This window comes from Physeter macrocephalus, chromosome 13 (genome assembly GCF_002837175.3).
Source record: "Physeter macrocephalus isolate SW-GA chromosome 13, ASM283717v5, whole genome shotgun sequence".
In the NCBI taxonomy this organism is placed as follows: domain Eukaryota; kingdom Metazoa; phylum Chordata; class Mammalia; order Artiodactyla; family Physeteridae; genus Physeter; species Physeter macrocephalus.
In genome coordinates this window covers 67892844-67908723 of record NC_041226.1, presented here as the reverse complement: position 1 = coordinate 67908723, position 15880 = coordinate 67892844, and the positions used below count along the sequence as shown (strand labels likewise).

The window sequence follows — 15880 nt, the reverse complement described above, 5'->3', positions numbered from 1 at the left end:
AATCCCACTACTGGGCATATACCCTGAGAGAACCATAATTCAAAAAGAGTCATGTACCAAAATGTTCATTGCAGCTCTATTTACAATAGCCAGGACATGGAAGCAACCTAAGTGTCCATCAACAGATGAATGGATAAAGAAGATGTGGCACATATATACAATGGAATATTACTCAGCCATAAAAGGGAAAGAAACTGAGTTATTTGTAGTGAGGTGGATGGACCTAGAGACTGTCATACACAGTGAAGTAAGTCAGAAAGAGAAAAACAAATACCGTATGCTAACACATATATATGGAATCTAAAAAAAAAAGAAAATGTTCAGAAGAACCTAGGGGCAAGACGGGAACAAAGATGCAGACTTACTAGAGAATGGACTTGAGGATACGGGGAGGGGGAAGGGTAAGCTGGGACAAAGTGAGAGAGTGGCATGGACATATATACACTACCAAACATAAAATAGATACCTAGTGGGAAGCATCTGCATAGCACAGGGAGATCAGCTCGGTGCTTTGTGACCACCTAGAGGGGTAGGATAGGGAGGGTGGGAGGGAGGGAGATGCAAGAGGGAAGAGATATGGGGACATATGTATAACTGATTCACTTTGTTATAAAGCAGAAACTGACACACCATTGTAAAGCAATTATACTCTAATAAAGATGTTAAAAAAAACAACATTGCTACAATTTATGTCAGAGAATGTTTTGCCTCTGTTCTCTTCTAGGAGTTTTATCGTGTCACGTCTTATATTTAGGACATTTGTAAAACATGGTTTAATCTAAGTAAAATCTTATTTTTCCAAATATCAGTTTGTTACCAAGCCAGGATAATCTGAATCTCTCAGAGCCCAGCTGTGTGGACAAGGTTGGGGGAAGGGGAGCTTGCAAACTTTTACTTTGTCTCCAATAAATTTACTGTTCATCAGAATAATAACTAGAACAATGATGAGGCCAGAGAGGAGGGAGAAAGTGAAAAGAGACATGGCTAGCAGTAGAGACTGGAGAGTTTCTGATTAGCACTGAATGCCACTGTGAAGATGTGCCATTTATAAACCATGTGGAGAGACCTAAACACTTGCTACTCATTGTGGTCCATGGACCAGCAGCATAGTGTTCATGTGAAAGTTGTTAGAAATGCAGAATCATCAGATCTACTAAATCAGAATCTGCATTTTCACAAGACCCCAGGTGATTCTACCGCACATTAAAATTTGAGAAGCACTCACTGGTTATGGCTTTCTGGATTTTAAAATAGGGATTGATAGCATCAGTTCTGTCTTTCAAGTCATGGGGGACCAACAAAAGTAGGGGGATAAATTATTATTAGGAAAGACCACACCAGGGCAGCCAATTGGGGTTCTACTGTGATAGTACAAGGGAGTGACGATAAAGACCAAACTGATGTTGGAAATGGAATGGCGGGAATAGATTTATTCAGAAGACATACCAGAAATACAAAGAATGGATTTGGAGACTGATCAGATGAAGCACACCCGTGTAAAGGAAGAATTAAGATGAAGTTCTAAGGCTTCCATCTTGGGTCATTTGTCAAATAAGGACTTGTTCACCTGGCACAGAGAAGACATGCATTTCATATGAGTTGGAGGACTGCATGCACTACCTATGGATTTCAAATCACGTTCCACAAACACCTGGGGATCTGAAGCGGTGTTTCAGGAACCATCACGGTGGGGAGAAAGAAAGGTGGGCAGTTCTCCAAGTCCTTACTCCCCAAATTTATCTGTGAAACACACAACAACAACAACGTATCTATCGTGTTTTTCATAATTATCTTACGAATCTTTGAACCATGTAATTTGAGGATCAGTACCAACTCTAACGTCTGGACTATTACCCTCTGTCTTCTTGGATTCATGGTATTTTTTGAGGTATTGAGACAAATAAAACTTAGACACGCTCGGCCTCATTATTGGCAATCTCCAGAATAACAGAGGGGAGAAGTAAACGTCGTTTAACATGGCAATTTCCTCTTGTTAACTTGATAACTAAAAGGTAAGGGCGATTCTATCTGAATTTATACTAAAGAAATAATTTGCTAGAAGAAAGCAATTGTTAATGTAAATATATTCAATGTGATTTATGTATAATATTAAAAAAATAAAATCACCTCAATGTTTTACATGCAAAAATCATGAAAGTTATGAACATCAGGCCTCTACTTGGAAAAAAGTTTATAATAAAATGATAACCAAATAATGAAGAATATAAAATGTAAGATTACCATGGTTGCAGTGATATAAATTCATGTATGCATATGGTTAAAAGGTAGAAAGGCATATGGATAAATAAGGATGAGGTAGAGTATATAGACATCTGAATCATCACTAAATGTCACAGGTTCTACCTTCAAAGAATACTCTGAATCCAATGTATTCTTACCACATCTACCATCATTACTCTGATCCAAGACTCCATCTCTCCCAACTGGCCCCCATACCCCCTCTTTCAATCTATTCTGATCTCTAGTAGCTACAATAATATTTTGCATATAAATTAGATCTTACACTTAGAATACAATCCAAATTCTAACTCTGGATCAGCTGTTCTCAAATTGGCCTCACGAGCTCAAAATTTATCATTAGCAGCAATTAAATTCCTAAAAATTATTGAGTACCTCAAGGAGCTTTTGAGGTAATATCTACTGATATCTATTGTATTTTACATTAAAAGTAAGAAATATTAAAAATATTAATTTACCAATATGTTTATAAATAGCAATAATAAATCCATTACGTTAATATAAATAATGCATTTTTATGGAAACAAAGATACTAACCCACCTCTCAAAAAAAATCAGTGAGAGGAATGGCATTGTTTTATATTTTGCATCTTTTTAATGGCTGGCTTTAAAAAGACACTTAAATTCTCATTTTTGCTTCTGGGTTGATATATTACTTTGGTTGAAGGAGATGAGAAAATCTGGCTTCCCACAAATATGTAGTTGGAAAAGGGAGAACTATTTTAATGTCATTTTCAGATAATTCTGGACATTTGTCTTTGGTACCACATGCAAACTTGATGAGTGGTAGTATCTTCATGTTTAGTTACAACATAGAATCTGAAGCTTTACCAGTGAACTTTTGTAAGGTATCATGGTAAAATATATTGGTCTATCTTGCACTTTGAATGAATCTTCTTCTCAGGTATGACTTTTGACATTACACATTGGTCACTGGAAACTATCAGTTCATTGAGTTACGTAGACCATCCAAATGTTGACATATTTCATTACATAATATTTTAAAAGTCACATTTGTTAATATTACTACCAATCTCATCAGTAAAGTTTTAAGAGTCTTACCTGTCTTGGAGACTGATACAGGTTTTCCAAAAATTCTAATTTTCTCCTGAGAGCTCAAAGTTTATCATTAGCACATAATGGTCTTTGTTTCTTTTCAAGTGATAGACTCACTTTCAGAGTGATAGGTTCATGCTTGAGAAAATGTCTGCCAAATATCCAAGTCAGAATAACCGTAAGTTGAAGACATTATATCAAGCAAAAAATGATGTTCCATGAGAAACATTGCCAGTTTAGCTCACCATCAATTGCACCAGTGCTTTTCCTTGGAACAACCATCATATTTGGATCTGTGGCAAAATTCTTTAAAGAGTACTTCCCATTTCATGACAAAGAATGTTAAAGAGAGGTGTGCTCACAGCTCAATATAATTAATAATTGCAGTGCTTTAGCAAGGTCATTCTTAATTGAACTTGATACTTTGTGCACTGGTCTTGAATGGCAATGAAGTATACAGTGACTAGTACAGTTTAGTGCTCCCGCCTTGATAGACACGAGGACACCAGCCATTGCCTTTCCATCAGGAGTGCAAATATTTACACAGTTAAATAGTTTTGACCTTGCAGAGGTCCCTGAAAGGTCTTGGGATCCCTAAGGGTCTATGAATCACACTTTGAGAACAACCCAGCCTACCTCTCCAAGGTATCTCTTAACCACTCTCCCACCTTACTCGGCCCAGCCACACAGGCTTTCTTGCTATTTCTTAAACACTCTGAGCTTGTTTCTGCCTCAGGGCTTCTACACTTGCTATTTCCTCTGCCGGTGAGGCTCCCACTGTGGTTGACCCAGCTGGCTCCTCCTCCTCACATCCGGTCTATTCAGGTGATAGCTCCTCCAAGATGTTTTTCCTGATGCTCCTATCCATGTTAGGGTCCATCTTCCCCAACAGAGCCTCAGGAAAGTCTCTTACACTGTTCAAGTTCTTCATACCACTCAACACTAAGTAGAATTCCATATGCAATTACTTGCTTACTTGTTGTTTGTATGCCTCCCCAACTAAATTATAAGCTCCATGAGAGCTAGGATTTTGTTTTATTCACCACTACAGCCCTAATGCCTAGAAAAGTGTTTAACATATCATACTCAACAAATACTTGCTTGATTAATAAATTAATTTACATTTTAAAAAATCCCTTATACGCTCTTCCTTATTTTTATTTTTCAGTGAATAAAGGAAAGTCTTCTGAGTCATTGCTGTCTAACAAAAATATGAGTCACAGATATAATTTTATATTTTCCGGAAGCCACATTAAAAAAGTAAAAAGAAACAGATGAAAATAACTTAAAAATCTATTTTGTTTAACCTAATAGATTAAAATTATTATGATTTAAACATGTAATCAATATACAGTTATTAATATGTTATACTTTCTTATTTTTCTTACTAAATCTCTCAAATCTGGTGTCTATTTTATATTTATAGACCATTTCCACTCAGATTAGCTACATTTTAAGTGCTCAGTAGCCACTTGTGACTACAGGCTACTGTATTGGAGAATACAACCTAAGGAAAGATGGGGAGAAACCAAGTCAAAGAACTTTCTTTCTCCCAAGCCTAACAGAATGAAGAAAAATATTATAAACAGTAGCAAATAATAATAATAATTACCAGAAGCAATCAAATAAAGGAAGAGTCAAGTTCATACTATGAGTTTTGCAAAATGGTGGCCATGAACGAGACAAAAATTTTGTCATCGCTCCACACTTCTAACCATCCCCACCTCAATCCCCAGAAACGGAACTAGGCAAAGAAGATGAATTACCAATTTGTTGAGAATTTTCACTAATGCCTCCTGATTTGGAAAGAATTAAATGGAAGAGGTGAGCAGGCAGCCCTTAACTGTCACTGCTGGATCTCAGCAGAAATAAAATAAATCCTCCACAGCACCACACTGATTCGAGGGCAGAATTCTAAGTCTCCACACAGCATCCAGAGTGATCTTTCTAAAATGCAGTCCTGATCATGACACTCACCTATTTTAAATCCTTTAGTTGTGTACCTCATTCTTTGGAGAAGTTCCAAGCTCTTCAGCACATCTCTCAAGCTCATTGTGGTTGAGCTCCTGGGCCTCCCCGGTTCTTCATCCACTTTCATCTTAACCTTCCCATCTGCATGACACTCTCACTACACCAAACAAGTGGCAGTTCCGCGAATCAGGAACGTCTGTGCCTTTCGCTGAGCTACTCCATTTGCCCAGAATATATTCTAGCTTCCCTTTCCCTGGCTAACTCCAAAATCCCTGCAAATTCAACTCAGCAACTTACCAACAACCCTTCCTCATCCCCAAGGTTAGCTAATCATGGGTCCCTGTGTTTACACGGTGTCCTAGGAAGCCTCTGGATTAGTGCACACACAGCACTATAATTGTGGCTCTGCGTGTACGTCTTGCTGACTGAAGCACAAAATCCTTGAGCTCAGGAATGAGATGTCTCATTGCTTTGTCACCAGAGCCTAACACAATGCCTGGTTCACGGTTTACACAATACATAGTTGTAGAAAAAGTAAATTAATATGTTTAGACTTGCTGTCATTTACTGGTTCTCATCACACTTATAATAGATACATTACAAAAGAAAATTGATAATGAAACAAAAACATTCTAACTAGGCAGAATAATAATCCCAGTTGAAGTCAGAGTCACAGATTATATATGAACTCATTGATAGCGAAACAGATCATTAAAGACCCCAAATTGAGTATGGGGTGTGTGTGTGTGTGTGTGTGTGTGTGTGTGTAGGAGTGAGAGAGAGCGTATGTGTGTGTTTAGTGCTGCAACATTAGGAACATGTTCAAAGCTTCTGTGTCAGTATATTTTCAGTAGCTGGTGGGCTCTGTTGCCTGTAGAGGCAAGAGTCAATATTCCTGGTGAATCCCCAGGTTTAGAATCCACTGGTGACTGGGAGGGGTGGGGAGTGAAACAGAAAATGATATGGGCAATTTAAAAAACACATTAGTTCCCTAATATCCCATCTCCACCCTAGCAGGTACTAAGAGTGAGAAGCTCAGAATTCATCTCAAGGCAAAACAAGCTAAAGAACTCCTTTTTGACAGAAATTAATTTGCCTGTGGAAAACCAGTATGGGTTGAGAGAGTGATTGAGGGTCAATTTGCTAGCCTATTTCATACCCAAACACTCTCAATTAAATTGATGCTCAAGAAACATAATTCAGACAACAAAAGACAACTTTCAAAAGTGTCTTTTGAAAGTGAATATTCATTCAAAAAATGAATATTATTCTTGTAGATATTTAAGAATATAATGCCACCATAAAATAAAAACAGAATGCTATGAGAAAGAAACATATGTGAAAAGAAAAAGAATATAATGATCTTTTACAATTATCAAAATAAAAATACAAATAAAGAATTACAAATTATTTTTTTAGGAAATCTTCCAGAACAAAGAAGGAAAGCACGCAGAAAACATGAGATAAAATTTAAGAGAGAAAAAGATTCAATCTAGGACAGTCAACATTGAACCAATGGGAGTTCCAAAAAGAGAGAACACCCAAAATGGAGGGAAAGATATAATCAAATAAATAACAGAAGAAAAAAATTTAAGACCAGAATGAAAATAAAAAGATTCGGCACCTCGGCACATGCTTGTGAAATTTCAGAACAATCAAGAAGAGCAGAAAATCCTGAGTGTCTACAGGAAAATGAAACATGAAGATTATCTGCAAAGTACTGAGTGCTACACTTTTCACTATCAACACTAGATGCTAAAAGGCAATGGAACGGGGCAACCAAAACACTGGAGGGACATTCCATTTTCCTAGAGAACTACGCCAACACAAACTGTCAGTTAAGGATGTGGATAAAACACTCACATGCTTGAGCACTCAAGAACTCGAAAAATCTCCCTCCCAGGTACCTTTTCTTAAGAAGTTATTAGAGTATATGCTCCCACAAAGTGACCTGCATTGCACGCCCGATTAAAAATCGCAACCCAAAATCATAAACGTAAATGGGCTATCAAGCTACAAAAAGACATGGAGGCACCTTAAATGCATATTTCTACCTGAAAGAAGCCAGTCTGAAAAGGGTACCTGCTGTATGATTCCAACCATATGACATTCTGGAAAAGGCAAAACTGCAGAGATGGTAAAAGATCAGTAGTCTCTGTGGGTTTGGGGCAAGGGAGAAGGGATAAATAGGTGGAGCACAGGGAAGTTTCTGGGCAGTGAAACTGTGTGATACTGTAATAATGAGTATGGGACACCATACGTTTATCAAAATCCACAGAATGGTCAACAAGAAGAGTGAACTTTAATGTAAACTAAGGACTTCAGTTAATAATAATATATAAATATCCATTCATCAACTGTAACACTAACTAAATGCAAGATAAAACAAGTCCCCTAAGTATGAACGAGTTCTGTTCCGAGAGCATGTTCCTAAGTCTAATTTGTTTCGTAAGTCCAACAAAGTTAGCCTAGGTACCCAACTAACACAATCGGCTATACAGTACTGTAATAGTTTTATAATACTTTTCACACAAATAATACACAAAAAACAAACACAAGAAATAAAGAAGATATTTTTAATCTTACAGTGCAGTAGTACAGTACAACAGCTGGCATCCAGGGGCTGGCATCGAGTGAACAGGCAAGAAGAGTTACTGACTGGAGGAGGAGAGGAGGTGGGAGATGGTAGAGCTGAAGGATCGTCAGCAACAGGAGACGGAGGGCAAGCTGCAATGTCACTCATGCCTGACGCTGATGGCACAGGTGCTGGTTCCCTGCTGGATTCAATTCTATCTACCCTCCTGAGAAAACGATCCAGTGATGTCTGGGTAGTGGCTCTTTTTTTCTCATCATAGATGACACAGGAGCACTGGATTGCATTCTGAACGGCTGCTGCAACCTTCGTGTAGCATTCTACGTTCGGGTCCTGTGCCTCAAAAACTAACAGTGCCTCCTCAAATAAAGAAAATCCGCTTGCCATTTCCTGCATCGTGAATCTCTTCGGTTCTTCAGTTACTTCTTTCTCTTGTCTCTCTTTGTCCTTTCTCTGGGCCTCCAATTCCATCAGGCCTTCATTAGTAAGCTCCTCGTGTTGCACGGCAAGGAGTTCAGTGAAGTCGTCCTCTTGCAGATCTAGCTGCAGCTTCTCGCTGAGGGTCACTACGTTGCTGAAGACCTCTTTGGACTCCTCATCCACCTTCTCAAATCCACGAAAATCGTGAGCAAACTGCGGGCAAAGGTTCTTCCAAACCCCATTCATGGTGATGGCCATAACCTCACGCTAAGCAAAGTCAATGTTTTTGATGGCCTTGTAGATGTTATAGTCCTTCCAAAATTATCACAAGGCTGCTCCTGATTCGTCACTCACCTTTACTGCCTGACAAAAAGTGTGACGTAAATAATATTTCTTGAAAGTCGCTGTAACTTCCTGGTCCATAGGTTGGATGAGCGACATAGTATTCAGTGGCAGATGCACTCCTTTGACATTGGGACGAAAGCTGTCCATGATTGGGGCGGCCGGGGGAGGGGGGGGCGGAGCATTGTCGAGCAGCAAAAGAATGTTGAATGGGACGTCCTTCTGCAAGCAATATTTCTCCACCTCCGGGATCAAGTGGTGGAAAAATCAGTCCTGGAACATGGCCTGTGTAACCCAGGCTTTGGGGTTACTCTTCCACACAACAGGAAGAGAGCCCTTGGCTATGTTTTCAAGGGCTCTTGGGTTCTCAGAATGATAAACTAAGAAAGGCTTCAGCTTCATGTCACCAGAAGCATTGCCACCAAACAACAGAGTTAGCCTATTGTTTGCTGCTTTATAGCCTGGCATCAACTTTTCCTCCTTACTGATGTAACCTTGGTCTGGCAGCCTCTTCCAGTAGAGTCCTATCTCACCCACATTAAAAACCTGCTCGGGTAAATATGCGCCTTCATCAATAATTTCTCGAAGCATTTCAGGAAATCCCTAGGCATCTACCGTATCTGCACTCGCTGCCTCGCCACTTATTTTACGTTGTGAAGGTTGGCTCTAGCCTTGAACCGAAGAAACCAGCCATGGCTGGCATTAAAAGATGTGCCCTCTAATTCTTCGCCGTGTTTCTTCTTCAAGTCTTCATACAGGCTTTCAGCTTTCTCTTGAATCAGCATTAAGCTGAGCGGGACTTGACACTGATGCTGACCCTGCATCCACATACTGAGAAGTTTCTCGGTCTCCTCCATCACTTTTCCACGCTTCTTCACTTTATTGTTGACATCATCGACAGACTTCACATGTTCCATGATCTTGTCCTTGTCCTTTAGAATTGTGCCGATGGTTGCACGATGCACGGTATAAGAATGAGCGACGTCTACCATCTTTTCACCTCGCTCCACTCTCTCAATTATTTTCACTTTTGTTTCCATCGTTATCGCTTGGCACTTCTTAGTACCAGCTACATCACCGCTGCTTTTACGTTTGCTTCTGGACATCCTGGGCTTGAAATAAAGATACTGTACTACTGTACTCTATACAGTACTGCACAGTAAAGTATACAGAAGCTCAACCACTTGTAGAGGATGCACACACGTGACAATGTACGCCAGACACGTGAGCTAACTAAGTGACTGGACATGGGAACGCAGTTCGCATCTTTGAAAGTTCACAACTTGAAGGTTCGTATGTAGGGGACTTACTGTAGTAGTAAGGGAAACTGTGGCAGCGGATGGTATATCTACTTGCTTGGTATCTCTCTACTTGCTGCTCAGTTTTTTTACAAACCTAAAACTGCTCTAAAAAGAAAGTCTGTTAATTACAACAATAAATTGCAGCTCTGCCCCTCACAGGCCCTTCTAGTCTCCTTTACCCTGATCTACATTGTCTATTTCTTTCCCATAGCACTCACCACCTTCTAACGTACCTATATAAGTTAGCTTTTTTTATTGTTGATTTTCTGTTTTCCTGGCTACAATGCAAGTTCCACAAAGACAGGGATTTTATATGTTTAATACACCAGTATATCAAAAGTACTCGGAAGAGTGCCTGTCATGGAGGAAGTACTCAAAAAGTATTTTTGAAGAAATATAAAAACAAAGTAAAACAAACCAAAAAAAATAAAGAAAACTAAGAACAGGGATTCCTGGAAACAAGAGACATTACCCAGCATATCAGTGAAAGCCGCACCCTGCGTGACCTTGGGCTGCAGACCTGGACAGAATCCCATCCACACAGGGGCAGAGGGAGGACAGGCCTCAAGAGAATGTCTTAAGGTATAAAGTAGATTCAGGAAGAGGTTTAAAGTTTCACAGCTAATAACTTGCATAAGTGAGATATAAACTCATTTGGCCTGACTCCAAAGCTGTGCTTGCATCCATTATACCATACTGCCTGCCTCCTAAGCTATAAATCGACAAATCAGTGTTGTCTCCCTAAGACTGCCCAAGGGCAGAACTATTTGTTACTCATACTTATACACCTTTCTGTGGCCAGCTCACCACTGATCACATCGTCAGACCCTGTCCAGAAATATTCATTCGTTTGCTCCTCTGTCCCCAGTGGTAGGTCAGCACAGGTAAGAGTTTAGTTTAGACGCAGTCATTCAAAGCACAGGCACAAGAGCTACCTAAAAATAGCCAATCTCTGCCCCACAATTTATGTGGAGTGTATACACGTCACTGACTGAAGCCACAGTTCTTATCTAGCAGACAGACTATCAAGCACTGCCAATTTCCTGCCAGCCAACTAGGAACAGTCATTAACATCAACAGTTCAAGGAGAACTGGGACCACCAGTCATTAACAAAGCGATTCAAATATGGCATTAACCATGTTTAAGCCCCAGAAGATTCTCCAGGTTTTCTCTGCCCAGCCCACTAAGAACACATCTTCTGAAAGCCAAGGAGAATGAAATCCATTACCCTGTGCTAAGTAAATAGCTTTTAAACAAGGGTTTTATCATTTTAGACCACTTACCAATAAAAAATAAAACAGAATGCACATAGGTGGATCATAAACTCTCTATTCTAAAGTCATTTTCAGTCAAAATGTGAAAATAAATGTTTTCTAAAGGCTTGTACTTAGGAAGGATAGGAATAATGTTCCAGAACACAGAAACCTGTCCTTTTTAGAAATAAGTGAAATGATTTGAGCATGAACACCACTTCGTAAAAGCCCCTGAAAACTGTAAGATGACTCTGAATGAAGGATAGGCATTATAAAATGTAGCCTAATCAATAAGAAGTTCAAAAATGCTATTAGACATTTCCTTTTCACAAGACAGTTTCTTTTAATAGGAACACAATACAGAGGAATAATTATATTATTGCTGCCTTAATGCAGACATTCTAATTTCTATGACTTAAATATCTAGTTAACTACTCATTTAAGATAAATAGTTACTTACACCAAGCAAGTAATACAAAAGAATATTTGCAGACTTTATTTTTACCATCTGAGGGGGAGGAGAGGTACTGGTGATGTACACAGGATAATACTGTCTTGTGTACTTTTTATAAATAGTTTCAAAAGTTGCATATAACATACCTAATATACTACATAGATTAAATAAATAGTACTGCTTCTCTAAATATCATGCTCTAAGCAACTGAATTAACTAGTACTATTCTAACTTCTTCCCATAAAAAAAGGAAATAAGAATTAATTTGCAGCCATGCCCACTGCCTCATGTAAGACATATTTAATTAATATTTGAATGGTCTTAATCAGAAAGAAATTCATCATGGTCTAGGTCTCATTGCTTTTCCTTCAATAAAAATCTGTTTAGGAGATGGTGTCTTCATCATGGAAAAGGAAGAATTTCAAGGACACCCAAAATGACTAGAGAAAGGAGAGGCTTTAACGAATGTCCATGGGTCAAAACCATTATCTAAATTTCTTCATCAAGGAAAATTTAAAAGTCCAATGTGGTAGATTTAATTATTGCCCCTCTGTCTGGTCCCCAACCCCAGCTCTGACCTCTGTGGGTGGCACACACTTCTCTGCCCCACTGTTATTGGGTTGGCCATAAGATTTGCTTTGGCCAATGGAATGTAGGAGGAAGTGATGGTATGCTAGTTCAGAGCAAGAGTTGCTTCCAATCACCGCCATAAAAAAAGCATACCACTGGTAACCATTGATCACAGAAGAAGGACAAATATGTGGAGGTGACCTGGACTTCACCATGGCTTTGAACCAAGACCAGCTAAACCCAGATCTGATCACTGAACTCCAGAAAACCCATAGATCCATTAGTGTGAAAACAAAATGCTATTGTTGCATGCCACTAGACTTGGGGGTAGTTTGTCACACCACCTTATTGTGGCAACAGTTAAGGTTAACACCTAATAATTTTGAAAACTATTTAGGTTGTCAATCCACCAAGACTAGAGTAAACGCAAGTCTTTTCAATGTGTCCATCGAGGTCCTAATGTAAATGATTATACTGAACAAAATAAGGGTTTTTCAATTTTTTCTTAGGCATAGAAAAAATACTGAAAATATAAATTAAATCTTTATTCAAAAAATATGCAAAATCAAGAACATTTAAATTTCATCAAAATATATCAGAGATGGAAAATGTTTTGCTATTGAATAGATATTTTTTGAGTATCTATTAAGTGCTCAATAGATGTGAATACAGAGATGAGAAGTACAGGTTAAGTAAGTAGAGTAGTGTCAGTCACATAGTAAGTATGTCGTAAATATTAATGCTGTTACTATCTTCATCATCACCATCTAGACAAAAAATAGCATATATTATAATAACAATGCAATACAATAATTGCTAAATGGAACTCCACACAGCATTGAAACAGGAGTATAGAGCACAAACAGCCTCCATCTGCTTTAAGGAATCTGACAGTCTCTTAGAGTAGGCAGCATTTAAGGTGAAAAGAGGAAGATGCCTAAGAGTTTACAAATTCAAGAGCAAGGAAAAGGCATTTGAGCACAAAGGCACAAAGCATGCATGTACTCAGCATAGGCAGAATGAATAAAGCAGAAGTGATTCTACTAAAAGGTAAACAAGGCCATCCCTTCAGGCCTACCATTAGCAAGGCCCTTACAAGCTCAACGCCTCAAATGATAGTCTGATCCCCACAATTTGGACTAAGGGAACATTCCTACTGGGCTGCATGCCTATTATTTCAATAAATAGAATTGCCTTTTTCAATTCTTATAAAGGCACAAGAAATTCTATGGATCTTATTTTTATTACAGCTGCATGTTAGTGATTTATTCAAGTTTACCAATATTTGGCATTCAAAAACAAATGCTCTATTATTCCTAAAGTTAATGGGAACCCAAGTGAAGAAGTATAGCAAGGAGGCCAGCCACCACACCAACTGCAAAAAAGCTCCTTCCTCGGAGGCCAAGGAGCACATAAAGATAGATCGCAAAAACAAATGCTCTATTATTCCTAAAGTTAATGGGAACCCAAGTGAAGAAGTATAGCAAGGAGGCCAGCCACCACACCAACTGCAAAGCTCCTTCCTCGGAGGCCAAGGAGCACATAAAGATAGATCGAATTCTTAACAGTTTTAGAAAGGACGCTTTGTTTTTAGTGCACAATCACTATTGCCTTGAGGTAGTTCTGACTTTCAATTGCTATTCTAGGTTTTTTTTATCATAAATTACTGTTCATTTACCTTCATCATTATTAACACTTTTCCCCTGAACTGCTTGCTACTAGACAACATCACTTGCATGTCTAATAGAATCTCAAATTTAACTTGTCAAAAATTGAACTCTTTGGTTAACAATACCACATCAAAATACCTAAGTAAATTAATAAAAGGGACTTCATTCAGAGTTATGTTTTTAGTCTGCTCGGGCTGCTGTAACAAAAACACCACAGATTGGGTAGCTTAAAAGCCAGAAATTTACTTCTTACAGTTCTGAAGGTTGGGAGTCCAAAATCAAGGTGCTGAAAGGGTTAGTTTCTTTCTGAGACCTCTTCTCCTGGCTTGTCAGTGGCCGCCATGTGCTTCTTTGCTCACATGACCTCTTCTTTATACTCTAGTAGAGAGATCTCTTTCTCTTCCTCTTCTTATAAGGCCACCAATCCTGTTACACTAGGGCCCCACTCTTATGACCTCACTTAACTTTGATAGATCCTAAAGGCCCCATCTCTAAATGCAGTCCCATTGGGGGTTAGGGTTTCAACATATGAATTTTGGGGAGACACGATTCTTTCCATAGCAGTTACTTATGGTAAATTGCATCACCATTCACTCCAATGATCAGGCCAAGAAAAACCTTGAAAGTGGACTCCTTTCAAATTTTTTATATCTCATACTGAAATTTATCACCAAATCCTGCTGGCTCTACCTTCAATATAAAGCCCAAATCCAGTAAAGTCTACCCCATAAATCTACTGAACTGGGTGTCATCTAGTCTCAGAATTATTACAGTGGCTTCCTATCTGTATCCCCCTCCCCAAATTCCACCCCTGCCCTCCCCAAAGCTATTCTCTACACAGCAGCCAGAGTGATCCTTTGAAAAACAAGTTATGACCTATCACCACCCTGCTTAGATCCGCACTAGCTTTGCATCCCACTGAGAATGAAATCCAAATCCTGACCACATCCCACAGGCTCATGAGCAGATTCCGGATCAACCGCCTCCTCCCACTAGCTACTCACTGGCCTAAATACAACCACACCATCCTCACTCTCCCCTACACACTTCAAGAACATTCCTCTCTCATGGTTTCTGTACTTACTTGTCCCCCTGATTGGGAATCTCTCCCCCAGAGCATGGCTCTGTTTCTCATTTTATCTTACTCAATTTAGGTCTCTGCTCAAAGATGTCCTCCTAAGAGATCACTTCCCTCTTCACCCTGTTTAAAATGTCTGCATACCTTAGTTTTTTCCCACAGTACTTTTCCCATATTTTGATATTTATGTTTATGTGTGCATTTGTTTATTATGTATCTATTCCCACGAGAATGAAAGTTTTACAAGGCATAAAAGTTCTCCTTTCTCTTTCCCTCCACCCCTTCCTCTACTTCCTCCTTTTTCCCACTGTATTCCCTCCACCTAGAAGAGTACCTAGACTATACTATCTATTTAAATAATATATATTGGATAAACTAATGGATTTGGTTGTTATGGTTTCTTAGTTCACCTTATAATATGTGGTGATACATATTCTACCAACAATATTTTAACCTATAATTTTTCAGTAACTAGACTTTAAGATATCTATGAGCTATGACTGAAGTATAAACCATCCCATTCCTCAAACCTACACTAAAGATGCCAACCTAACACTCCTAATTTGCTCATACCTTATAACTGTATTTTTGTTGTTATTTTTCCACGGGAAAATAGAACCTGAGAGCATAGACCACAGATAAAATGTCTGAGAACCATTGTACTAACCAGTAACAAAAAAACTCTCAGCAAAAATGAATGAATAATCTTTGATAGTTGCACGTAAATGTGTCCTTATTTACACACATGCCGTTTGTATAGAGTATGTAAGTATGCAGTATACTTTATGAACACATCAATAATGCAAAATCCCTACCAAGATGCAGATGCATACTTCCTCAGACCTCACGCAGGACACAGATGTTCTCCAATTTACCTGTACAGTCTTGAAAGAAATACTCAGGGATCCTTGG

General features: G+C 38.8%; 1 protein-coding gene and 1 pseudogene across 1 annotated transcript in view; both read right to left on the bottom strand.

Annotated features, from left to right (window-relative positions):
* Nucleotides 1-9681, bottom strand: part of LOC112064774 (probable palmitoyltransferase ZDHHC24) — a 65162-nt pseudogene extending 55481 nt beyond the window's left edge.
* Nucleotides 1-15880, bottom strand: part of HS6ST3 (heparan sulfate 6-O-sulfotransferase 3) — a 676187-nt gene that overhangs the window by 251952 nt on the left and 408355 nt on the right. The window lies entirely within an intron of this gene.